Source organism: Salvelinus fontinalis, chromosome 3 (assembly GCF_029448725.1).
Source record: "Salvelinus fontinalis isolate EN_2023a chromosome 3, ASM2944872v1, whole genome shotgun sequence".
Classification (NCBI taxonomy): Eukaryota; Metazoa; Chordata; class Actinopteri; order Salmoniformes; family Salmonidae; genus Salvelinus; species Salvelinus fontinalis.
This window is the reverse complement of record NC_074667.1, coordinates 4991749-5004116: the sequence shown is the minus strand read 5'-3', so window position 1 is coordinate 5004116 and position 12368 is coordinate 4991749.

The window sequence follows — 12368 nt, the reverse complement described above, 5'->3', positions numbered from 1 at the left end:
TTCATTAATCTTTATAAAATGTCTTCCGCTTTGAAATAACAGCATATGTTTTGTAGATCGTTGACAAAACATGACAATGAAATCCATTTGAATCCCACTTTGTAACTTTTAAGAAATCCAAGGGGGGAAATACTTATGGTTGGCACTGGATATCACCTTGGATCATTAAGAGATGTGACTGTCATTTATAGGAGAATGAAGTTCCTTGAATAATATAGATTATTTTCACTTATATAGGCAGGAGGGTGTTGAGCAATGAGTCTGTGAATGAAGTGTCTGGAACAATATGATTTGAGTGTTGTGTGTATTGTGTGTGTGTTGTGTGTGTGTATTGTGTGTGTACTCCTATCAGTTCAGCCCATTCCAAGCTCTTCTCTGTCCTGGCACTCCAATGGTGGAACCAGCTTCCTCCAGGAGCTAGGACAGTCCCTGCCAATCTTCCAAAAACATCTGAAACACTACCTTTTCAAAGAGTATCTTAAATAAAATAAATAATAATAACTGATAGCTACTTTAATGAGGAAAAGTGTACTTACTATGACTGTGATATGTGGTTGTTCCACCGAGCTATCTTGAGATGAATGCACTAACTGTAAGTCGCTCTGGATAAGAGTGTCTGCTAAATGACTCAAATGTCACATTCGTCTCTCTATTTGTATTATGCCCTTGACATTTATGGAAATCTTCTATTGAAGTCAACCATATAATTAGCCATTTGACTGCTCTAATCATTGAATATGCTATTACCATTCAATGAGTGGTGTCATCATTATACCACTAGCAACTGCATTGTTGGTTAAGGGCTTGTAAGTAAGCATTTCACTGTAAGGTCTACACCTGTTGTATTTGGCGCATGTGACAAATAACATTTCATTTGATCTCTCTGATATGCACTGGTCATCACCTTGGGTCATGTGACTGTCATTTACAGGAGAATGAAGTCCCTTGAGTAATATAGGTTCATGACGTTTATATAAGCAGGAGGGTATTGGGCGATGAGTCTATGTGAATGAAGTGTCTTGAATAATAGGATTTCAGTGTATTGTGTGTGTGCGGTCCAGTCTGTTATATCCTCCATAGCCAGAGTAGCTAGTTAGATCCTTTAGACTAGTGTTGGTGTTCGCTATGCTGGGTTTCTCTTACAACTCTTCAGCTGATCAGTATATTATGTGGATAATGGCTTACGAGACCGTGCATAGCCAGGTGATAGTCGTAGACGTGTTATGTATCTGTGCTACCAGTGTCAAGGTGGGTGGCCTAATGGAGATGTCAACTAGTTACACGGAACAGTCTTGATGGTGATTGGCCGTCAAGTGTTAACATCTGACCCTTGACCAAACCTCGATAGTATCCTGGGGTACTGACGGTGTCTGTGATTGTCATGGCAACACACACACACACACACACACACACACACACACACACACACACACACACACACACACACACACACACACACACACACACACACACACACACACACACACACACACACACACACACACACACACACACCACACAGAGGCAGCTTTCTATGTCTTACACGCACGCACGCACGCACGCACGCACACACACACACACACACACACACACACACACACACACACACACACACACACACACACACACAAAACACACACACAAAACACACACACACACTCCTCAACGCGTCTCTCCTGAAGTGTGCTGCATTGCAGAGACGGTGGATGACTCATCCTCAGGTCTCAGGCAAACACACTTTGTATCGCCATGGGTACCAGGACCCACAAGCCCTTGCTGTGTACATGTACGTTAGTCACGTCATGTACATTAGTCACTTGTTTCAGCTATTGATTCCTGTAGACCATTTTGGAGTTAGCTTTCCTAACTGTTGAATACCCATCCTACCTTAACTAATTTAATTATCTGATTAAAGCATATAATTGACCACGTGTTGCACCAAAGATGCATTATCTTAGAATTGCTTTTGTTGGGGGCTAATCTTAATTGATCTGTCTACGCTACATGAGTGAAAAAGCAATGCAAACCTCGGTACCGTGCTGGGTAATTCAGCTATCTGATTGATTCTCCCTCCCTCCCTCCCTCCCTCCCTCCAGCTAGCGACCTTGGTTCTGGCTTGACTTCTGTTCTGTGTGCCTCAGTCCGAATCTTGGTTGAAGACTCTGATCAGCTGACATAAAAAATGTATGTACAATCCATTTTTTGTGATGAATCCTTTTCTTTCGAAAGAAGATAGGTTACCATTAGTATACATTCTCTATACATTCATTCTCGAGATTTATTTAGGGAAGAAGAGAAAACTTCTTACTGTCCTACATGTCTTAAAATACAGTAGAGCAAATGGACTTAGATTACAGTACTGATTTTCACACCATAATGCATCCCTTTGTCCCTATTAAAGAGGAAGGTTAGAGAGACCTCTGTCTCTCTCTCTCCCACACACACACACACACACACACACACACTACAGAGGTGCAAGTGTGTGGGGGGGTACATTAACCTTCTAGGAACATATACTTAGTTTATGTGCATTCTGCAATTAGCTACCTTCACAACCGGCTCCTACACCTCACTGTTCCTTAGCAACACGCCAACAAGCTGCTGCATTAACATGTATATGGGAAAGTCCTTCTTTTCCATCAGTGAACGAGATGCTGCTATGTATAGGCTTGCCTGCATGTCATTCATGGTTAAGTTGACGGAGATGTCTTAGCTGTCAGTCAGATTTGTTTGCCCAATGGTAAGCCTACTACCACTATTGCATGCCCACAGCACACACAACTGGTCGTACGCAATCATATGTTTGAAATTAATTGTATTAGTTATATTTAGTTTTTTGTACTTTACCCCCTTTTTCTTGCCAATTTCGTGATATCCAATTGCGATCCAATTACGATCTTGTCTCATCCCTGCAACTCCCAACAGGCTCGGGAGAGGCAAAGGTCGAGTCATGCGTCCATCCGAAACATGACCCCCGAAACCGCCCTTCTTAACACCCGCTCGCTTAACCCGGAAGCCAGCTGCACCAATGTGTCAGAGGAAACACTGCGCGCGATGAGCCAAGTGAAGCCCCCCAGTCAAACCCTCCCCTAACCCGGACGACGCTTGGCCAATTGTGCGCCACCCTACGGGACTCCCAGTCACGGCCGGTTATGACACCGCCTGGGATCGGACCCGGGTCTGTAGTGACCTCTCAAGCACTGCGATGCAGTGCCTTAGACCGCTGTGCCACTCGGGAGTCCGAAATTATAATTTTTTATGTTTATGGTTAATGCCTTTTGCTTTTTCACTTTGTTTCAAAGGTCACACACACTTATGGAAACTAACAGGCACTCATACAAGAACCTTTCCACACTAAGGTTGAGATTATCATCAAGATCCTAAAAATGTGTTCTCTCAGAGGGTTTGGGTTAAATGCGCAAGACACATTTCAGTTGAATGCATTCAGTTGTACAACTGACTATGTATCCCTCTTTCCCTTTCCTTTCATCTATTTTACAAGGGAGTTCAATGAGAAACAACAGTGTTTTTTTCGTTTTTTAAGTCCTAATGCACAAAAGAGGATTTGGATGCAAGGTGGTGTTGTTCTGTTCTGTCCCCAGTCCACCTGGCCTTACTGCTGTTCCGGTTTCAGCTGTTCTGCCTGCGGTTATGGAACCGCCACCTGTCCCAGACCTGTTGTTTTTCAACTCTTAATGATCGGCAATGAAAAGCCAACTGAAAATTATTCATGATTATTATTTGACCATGCTTGTCACTTATGAACATTTTTGAACATCTTGGCATAGTTCTGTTATAATCTCCACCCGGCACAGCCAGAAGAGGACTGGCCACCCCTCATAGCCTGGTTCCTCTCTAGGTTTCTTCCTAGGTTTTGGCCTTTCTAGGGAGTTTTTCCTAGCCACCGTGCTTCTACACCTGCATTCTAGCTGTTTGGGGTTTTAGGCTGGGTCTCTGTACAGCACTTCGAGATATTAGCTGATGTATGAAGGGCTATATAAAATAAACTTGATTGATTGATTGATTGTGGCTCCTGTCGTGGCTCATTGTGGCTCAGTATGTCACACTCTGGCCTTTGTTATATTGATTTTCTTTATTAGTTTAGTTAGGTCAGGGTGTGACATGGGATGTTTGTGTGTTTTTGTCTAGTTTAGGGTGTGTGTATTGTTTAGGGGGTTTTGTAGTTTGTATGGGGTTGTGTTCAGTGTAGGTGTTTAGGAAAGTCTATGGTTGCCTGATTTGGTTCTCAATCAGAGACAGCTGTTTATTGTTGTCTCTGATTGGGAGCCATATTTAAGGCAGCCATAGGCTTTAGGTGTTTGTGGGTAATTGTCTATGTTGAACGTTAGTAGCTTGTGTGTGCACTTTCGTTTATAGCTTCACGGTCGTTTATTGTTTTGTTAGTTTTGTAAGAGTGTTTCGTGTTAAGTCTTCGTCTAATAAAAGGAAGATGTATGTCTCTCACGCTGCGCCTTGGTCCGCTTATTATGAAGAACGTGACAGAATTACCCACCAAACCAGGACCAAGCAGCGTGGTAAAAAGCAGCAGCAGCGATGTCAAGACTCCTGGACATGGGAGGAAATCCTAGGACCCTGGGCACAGCCAGGGGAATATCACCGCCCCAAGGCAGAGATGGAGGCAGCACGGCGACACGGTAGGAAGCCCGAGAGACAGCCCCAAAAAATTATTGGGGGGGGGGCACTTGGAGCAGTCGGCGAAGTTGAGGGGTGAGTCTGAGATTGTCGAGGAGTTATTGGACAGATTGGAGGAGAGTGAACGAAGGGGAGATTATGAGACATTCGAGGAGTTGTTGACAAAATTGGAGGAGAGTGAAGAGAGAGAGCTGTTGGTTTGGCAGAGTATGCATGACATTCTCCCTGAGGAGCGTGTTAGCTGTCCGATGCCACCTGTGTCAGTTCCTCCTACTCAGCCTGAAACTTGTGTTAAAGTTCCGGAAGATTTGATGCCGGCTATACACACCAGGTCTCCAGTACATCTTCACAACCCGGTGTGTCCTGTTCCTGCTTCTTGCACTCATCCTGAGATGCGTGTCCCCAGCCCAGTACCACCAGTGCCTACACCACGCATCAGGCTTCCTGTGCGTCTCCAGAGCCCTGTTCCTCCTCCACGCACTAGCCCTGTGGTGCGTGTCTCCAGCCCATTACCACCAGTGCCTACACCACGCACCAAGCCTCCTGTGCGCCTCCAGAGTCCTGTGCATCCTGTTGCTGCTCCCCGCACTAGCCTGAAGGTGCGTGTCCTTAGCCCGGTACCTCCAGTTCCGGCACCACGCACCAGGCCTACAGTGCGTCTCAGCCGGCCAGAGTCTGCCGCCTGCCGTCCTTCATCTTAAATAAGAATTTGTACTTAACTGACTTGCCGAGTTAAATAAAGATTAAATAAAAAATAAAAACATCTGGAGAGAAGTAATTGTGGTATTGAATACATTCTGGTTTTGGTAGACCACTTCACAACGTTTTCCCAGACTTACGCTACACCGAACAAGTCCAGCAGGACTGCAGCATGCAAGATCTTCAATGACATCATTTTGTGATTCGGCTACCCATAAGGGGAGGGAGTTCGAGAATGAACTGTTCAGAAAGTTGCAGAGCTACAGTGGGATACAACGCTCAATAACGACCCAATACCTTCCACTATCACATCGGGCAGAATGCTTCAACAGAACCTTGTTAGGTATGCTGAGTAAACTGGAAGAAATACAGAAACCGAACTGGACGGATTACCTCAACAAAGTTGTTCATGCCTATAACTCAACTGTACATGAGTCAACCCTTTTTCTTTCTCTTTGGACTAGAACCAATACTGCCAATCAACCTGAAATTCCTGAGAGAAGAAGAAGGAAGAACACAGACTCGTGCAGGATATGCAGAGAAAAGGAAGACTTCGATGCGGGAAGTTTACGACAATCAAAGTGCATGGAGTTCATACTGGAACCTGGAGACCATGTCCTGATAAGAAACCTGTCATAGAGAGGAGGACCTGGTCAAATCTGTGCTTACTGGGAAAACAATATCCATGTGGTTAAAGAAAGAAGAGGAGTGAACTGTCTGGTCTCTGTGGTTCAACCATTGGATGGAATCGGACAACAAAGAATCTTACACAGAAATCTTCTGTTACCCTGTCCCTACCTCATCGATGGACGAAACACACAGCAAAGCACAGCAAACCAGAAAGAGAAAAACACAAAAAACATCAAACCTGAAAGAGAAAAACATAAAAAACTCCTTTAAATTGTTCTTAGCACAGTAGGGAGGCAGTACTTCAGTTGGTACTTTAGTCTTTAGTTCAGTACTTTTCAGTTGGACCATGTTTCAGACTTGGAGAACTGAACACTAATGGCAAAGGAATGGTAATGGTTATTGAGTGATAGGATCGAGAGAGAGAGAGAGAGAGCGTGAGAGAGGAGGACAGGGATTTGGTGGCCTTAACGGATGGCATTTGTCAATGAGTGCTGGGGCTTGAGCGGAATGACTGCACATCATGTGAGACCAGTGACGCAGGGAGGAGGACGGAAGAACGAACAGCGAGAAAATATCTGGTCCTGGGAGACCATGGTGAGTCATCCACCCATCTGCGTCATCTGAATGGAAGAGAGAGAGAGAGAGAGAGAGAGAGAGAGAGAGAGAGAGACTTAAACAACAGTAGGCAGGTAAGTACACAGTTGATAGCCTACAATGTATGAAATGACCTATGAACAAAGGGATGCCTGCGTTTAATACATGTGTTGCTTTCCGGCTCCTGTGAACTAGTACAATTGTCCTGAACACCTGACAATTAGTATTCATTAAACGGTTGTAGATGGACAAGATACCCATGCTTAGGGAGGTGTGTAAGTGACTGAGCAACTGTAACACCTGCAGGTGCAACAGCTTCAGGTTACATTCAGGTTTCATTCAGGTTTCGGCCAAACTCCGGTAAATCTGAATATGTTGCAAAACAGTAATGACACTGTAGACCTGTGTATCACTTATTATAGGAAGTAATAGTAGCCTACCTAGTCTAGCAACCATCCCATACCTTACATGCAAATATCATCCCAGAACTTCATCTCTGTGTATCATAATAGTAGCCTACCTAGTCTATCAACCATCCCAGTCCTTACATGCAAACATCCTCCCAGAACTTCATCTCTGTGTATCGGATTCGCTGTCTCAATCTGTTACTCTCTACATTTCTAAAGCTACACTGACCTCTACTGATAGTAAAGTGTAAAGTCATGTCAGTTTTCAGTTCATTTCCAACATTTACAGGACGCTGTATGTTTTAGCTTTTTTTCCACTAGAGGGTGGCAAACATTCATTCATTCATTGCATGCCTTGGGCTGGTAATATGTACTCAATAAAAATATAAACACAACATGTAAGGTGTTGGCCCCATGTTTTATGAGCTGAAATAAAGATCCCAGAAATGTTCCTTACCCACAAAAATCTTATTTATCTCAAATTCTGTGCATACATCTGTTTATTAGTGAGTGCTAGTGAGTATTTCTCCTTTGACAAGATAATCCATCCATCTGACAGGTGTGGCATATCAAGAAGCTGATTATACAGCATGATCATCACACAGCTGCACCTTGTGCTGGGGACAATAAAAGGCCACTCTAAAATATGTAGTTTTGTCACACAACACAATGCCACAGACGTCTCATGTTTTGAGGGAGTGTTCAATTGGCATGCTGACTGCAGGAATGTCCACCAGAGCTGTTGCCAGGTAATAGAAATTGAAATGTTCTACCATAAACTGCCTCCAACGTCGTTTTAGAGAATTTGGCAGTACGTCCAACCGGCCTTACAACCGCAGATTACGAGTAACCACGCCAGTCAAGGACCTTCACATCTGTCCTCTTCACCTGCGGGATCGTTTGAGGAGTATTTCTGTCTGTAAAAAAAGCCCTTTTGTGGGGAACAATTTATTCATATTGGCTGGGCCTGGCTCCCCAGTGGGTGGGCCTATGCCCTCCCAGGCCCACCTATGGCTAAGCCCCTGACCAGTCATGTGAAATCCATAGATTAGGGCCTCGTTTATTTATTTAAATTGACTGATTTCTAGGGTTGGGTAGGTTATTTTCTAAGTGTAATCCATTACAGTTGCTAGTTACCTGTACAAAATTGTAATCATTAATGTAACTTTTGAATTACCTAACTCAGTAATGTAATCTGATTACATTCAGTTACTTTTAGATTACTTTCCCCTTAAGAAGCATTAGAAGAAGACACAAATGTATGATACCATTTGAACAACGTCTATTGCAGGATAAATCAATGTTAAGGTTTACATAGCTGACCATAAATGGATGTTACATTTTACTTTATAGGTTGGTTATGTAGGCTTCTTCTACCCCATCACTTTCTACTACATATAATAATACGATTAAATTATATCTTTACATTAAAAACCAAAGTCAATCAGAATTCCAGTGATTCCAATAAATGTTATGCTCCTTGTTCTTCAAGAATAGGACATGCAAATATGGAAGTATAGATTAGACAAATTGTTTTACCCAAGCATGACCCTAAAACTAAGTACTTATTCGCCAGCCCTACTCTGTTGTTTATGATTTTGATGTCATGGAGGACTGATTGGGCTCATTGATTCAAGTTGAAAATAAATGCTGTGCTCATCAAATGGCATGCTTTGAGCCCTACTGAAAAGTGCTATTTACATGTACAAAATTAATGCCATATGCTGCATTTGCTATAGGCCTATTGTTTACCTTTTTGTTGGTGACACTTTGATATCTTGATAATGTGCAGCTGTTTAAAGGGCCGGCCTCTGTTTTGGTAAAAAGCTGAGGGATGGGCCTGGAGAAATGTAACCACTCTCAGATTAATAGACAGAGCTATGGTTGCAAGGACTGAAAATCCATGATATAAAAATTATTGTTTTAATCATGTTATGAGGCTATACCGTGTTTGTTTACATTTACAATGTTTAAAAACATTGGAGTAATACAAGCTTATATTTTGGGTGTGACAGTTGAACTAAGCTCATGAGGCATTTATAAGTTATATTCTTCAAGAATCAATTATATATACAGTATATATATATATATATATATATATATATATATAAATGATATCTTTACATATATATATAAATATAAACTCATTAAAAAAAGAAACATCCCCACTGTCAACGGCATTTATTTTCAGCAAACTTAACATGTGTAAATATTTGTATGAACATAACTGAGACATAAACTGAACAAGTTCCACAGACATGTGACTAACAGGAATGGAATAATGTGTCCCTGATCAAAAGTAACAGTCAGTATCTGGTGTGGCCACCAGCTGCATTAAGTACTGCAGTGCATCTCCTCCTCATGGACTGCACCAGATTTGCCAGTTCTTGCTGTGAGATGTGACCCCACTCTTCCACCAAGGCCCCACTCTTCCACTTCCCGGACATTTCTGGGGGGAATGGCCCTAGCCCTCACCCTTCGATCCAACAGGTCCCAGACGTGCTCAATGGGATTGAGATCCGAGCTCTTCGCTGGCCATGGCAGAACACTTACATTCCTGTCTTACAGGAAATCATATGAGTGGTTTAAGGGGAAACATTTCAATGCCTTGGAATAGCCTAGTCAAAGCCCACACCTCAATCCAATTGAGAATCTGTGGTATGACTTAAAGATTGCTGTACACCAGCCGGAACCCATCCAAATTGATGGAGCTGGAGCAGTTTTGCCTTGAAGAATGAGCAAAAATCTCAGTGGCTAGATGTGCCAAGCTTATAGATACATATCCCAAGTGACTTGCAGCTGTAATTGCTGCAAAAGGTGGCTCTACAAAGTATTGACTTTGGGGGGTGAATAGTTATAGTCAAGTTTTCTGTTTTTTTGTCTTAATATATTTTGCATCTTCAAGTGGTAGGCATGTTGTGTAAATCAAATGATACAACCCCCCCAAAAATCTATTTTAATTCCAGGTTGTAAGGCAACAAAATAGGAAAAATGCCAAAGGGAGTGAATACACTGTAAGGCACTGTACTTCTGTGTTTTGGGTCATTGTTCTGTTGCATCACCCAACTTCTGTTGAGCTTCAGTTGGAGGACAGATAGCCTAACATTCTCCTGCAAAATGTCTTGACAAACTTGGGAATTTATTTAGGTTAGCTGACTCCTGACCCCAATTAGCTTTTGGATCAGTCATTAGCCTAGGGGTTCACATACTTTTTCCAACCTACACTGTGAATGTTTAAATGATGTATTCAATATAGACAAGAAAAATACAATAATTTGTGTGTTATTAGTTCAACCACACTATGTTTGTCTATTGTTGTGACTTAGATGAATATCAGATCAAATTTGATGACCAATTGATACAGTAATCCAGGTAACTCCAAAGCGTTCACATACTTTATCTTGCCACTGTACTTATTCAAGGGTTTTTCTTTATTTTTAGTATTTTCTACAGTATAGAATAATAGTGAAGACATCAGAACTATGAAATAACACATATGGAATCATGTAGTAACCAAAAAAGTGTTAAACAAATCAAAATATATTTTATATTTGAGATTTTTCAAAGTAGCCACCCTTTGCCTTGATGACAGCTTTGCACACTCTGGCATTCTCTCAACCAGCTTCATGAGGAATGCGTTTCCAACAGTCTTGATGGAGTTCCCACGTATGCTGAGCACTTGTTGGCTGCTTTTCCTTCACTCCGCGGTCCAACTCATCTCAAGCCATCTCAATTAGGTTGAGGTCAGGTCATTGTGGAAGGCAGGTCATCTAATGCAGCACTCCATCACTCTCCTTCTTGGTCAAATAGCCCTTACACAACCTGGAGGTGTGTTGGGTAACTGTCCTGTTGAAAAACAAATTATATTCCCACTAAGTGCAAACCAGATGGGATGGCGTATCGCTGCAGAATGCTGTGGTGACTTGAATTCTAAATAAATCACAGACAGTGTCACCACCAAAGCACCCCCACAACTTCACACCTCCTCCTCCATAATTCACGGTGGGAACCACACATGCGAAAATAATCCGTTCACCTACATCCGTTCACCTTATCCGTTCACCTACCATTCACCTACCCTCACAAAGACACAGCAGTTGGAACCAAAAATCTCACATTTGGACTCATCAGACCAAAGGACAGATTTCTACCGGTCTAATGTCCATTTCTTGTGTTTCTTGGCCCAATTGCTTGTGTTTCTTCTTATTGGTGTCCTTTAGTAGTGGTTTATTTTCAGCATTTCGACCATGAAGGCCTGATTCACGTAGTCTCCTCTGAACAGTTGATGTTGAGATGTGTCTGTTACTTGAACTCTGTGAAGCATTTATTTGGGATAAAATTTGGGCTGGTAACTCTAATGAACTTATCCTCATCAGCAGAGGTAACTCTGGGTCTTCCTTTCCTGTGGCGGTCCTCATGAGAGCCAGTTTCATCATAGCGCTTGATGGTGTTTGCGACAGCACTTGAAGAAACTTTCAAAGTTCTTTAAATGTTCTGTACTGACTGACCTTCATGTCTTAAAGTAATGATGGACTGTTGTTTCTCTTTGCTTATTTGAGCTGTTCTTGCCATAATATGGACTTGTTCTTTTACCAAAAAGAACTATCTTCTGTATACCGCCCCTACCTTGTCACAACACAACTGGTTGGCTCAAACGCATTAACAAGGTTCACTTGTTAATTGAAATGCATTCCAGGTGACTACCTCATGATGCTGGTAGAGAGAATGCCAAAAGTGTGCAAAGCTGTGATCAAGGCAAAGGGGGCTACTTTGAAGAATCTCAAATATGATTTTTTATTTTTATTTCTTTTTAACACCTCTTTGGTTACTACATGATTCCATGTGTTATTTCCTATTTTTGATGTCTTCACTATTATTCTAAAATGTAGAAAATATAAAAAATTAAGCAAAACCCTTGAATGAGTAGGTTTGTCCAAACTTTTAACTTTTATCTTATATATATTTATGTACATATACATATATTTAAAGTTTATACATCCAAAAATGGATGTAGCAACTACAAATTGGCCAAGTTTGAGCATGTGTCCATTAGGACTATGGATTATTATTGTTTTCAGCATGAATTAGATTGAGCAGTAAAAGCCCCACTTTGATTGAATCCGCTTGGATCCGCACTATGCAGCTGTTGCAAGAGCGCATTTTTCACTGGTTGCCCACTGGTTTCAAAAAGATTTGTGAACAGCCATCCACAACAAGCACAAATTGGATAATCTTTGGATGCCAACAGCAGTCGCACAATTGGAAGACATAGCTTGGACTGTAGCCTACAAAATCCTATTTATTCCCGCGATCCATCAAACACATTTGGTGTGTCATTTTAGTGGTCTCTGATTTGTGGCCAGACTCGCTCAGGTGGAAAAAAAT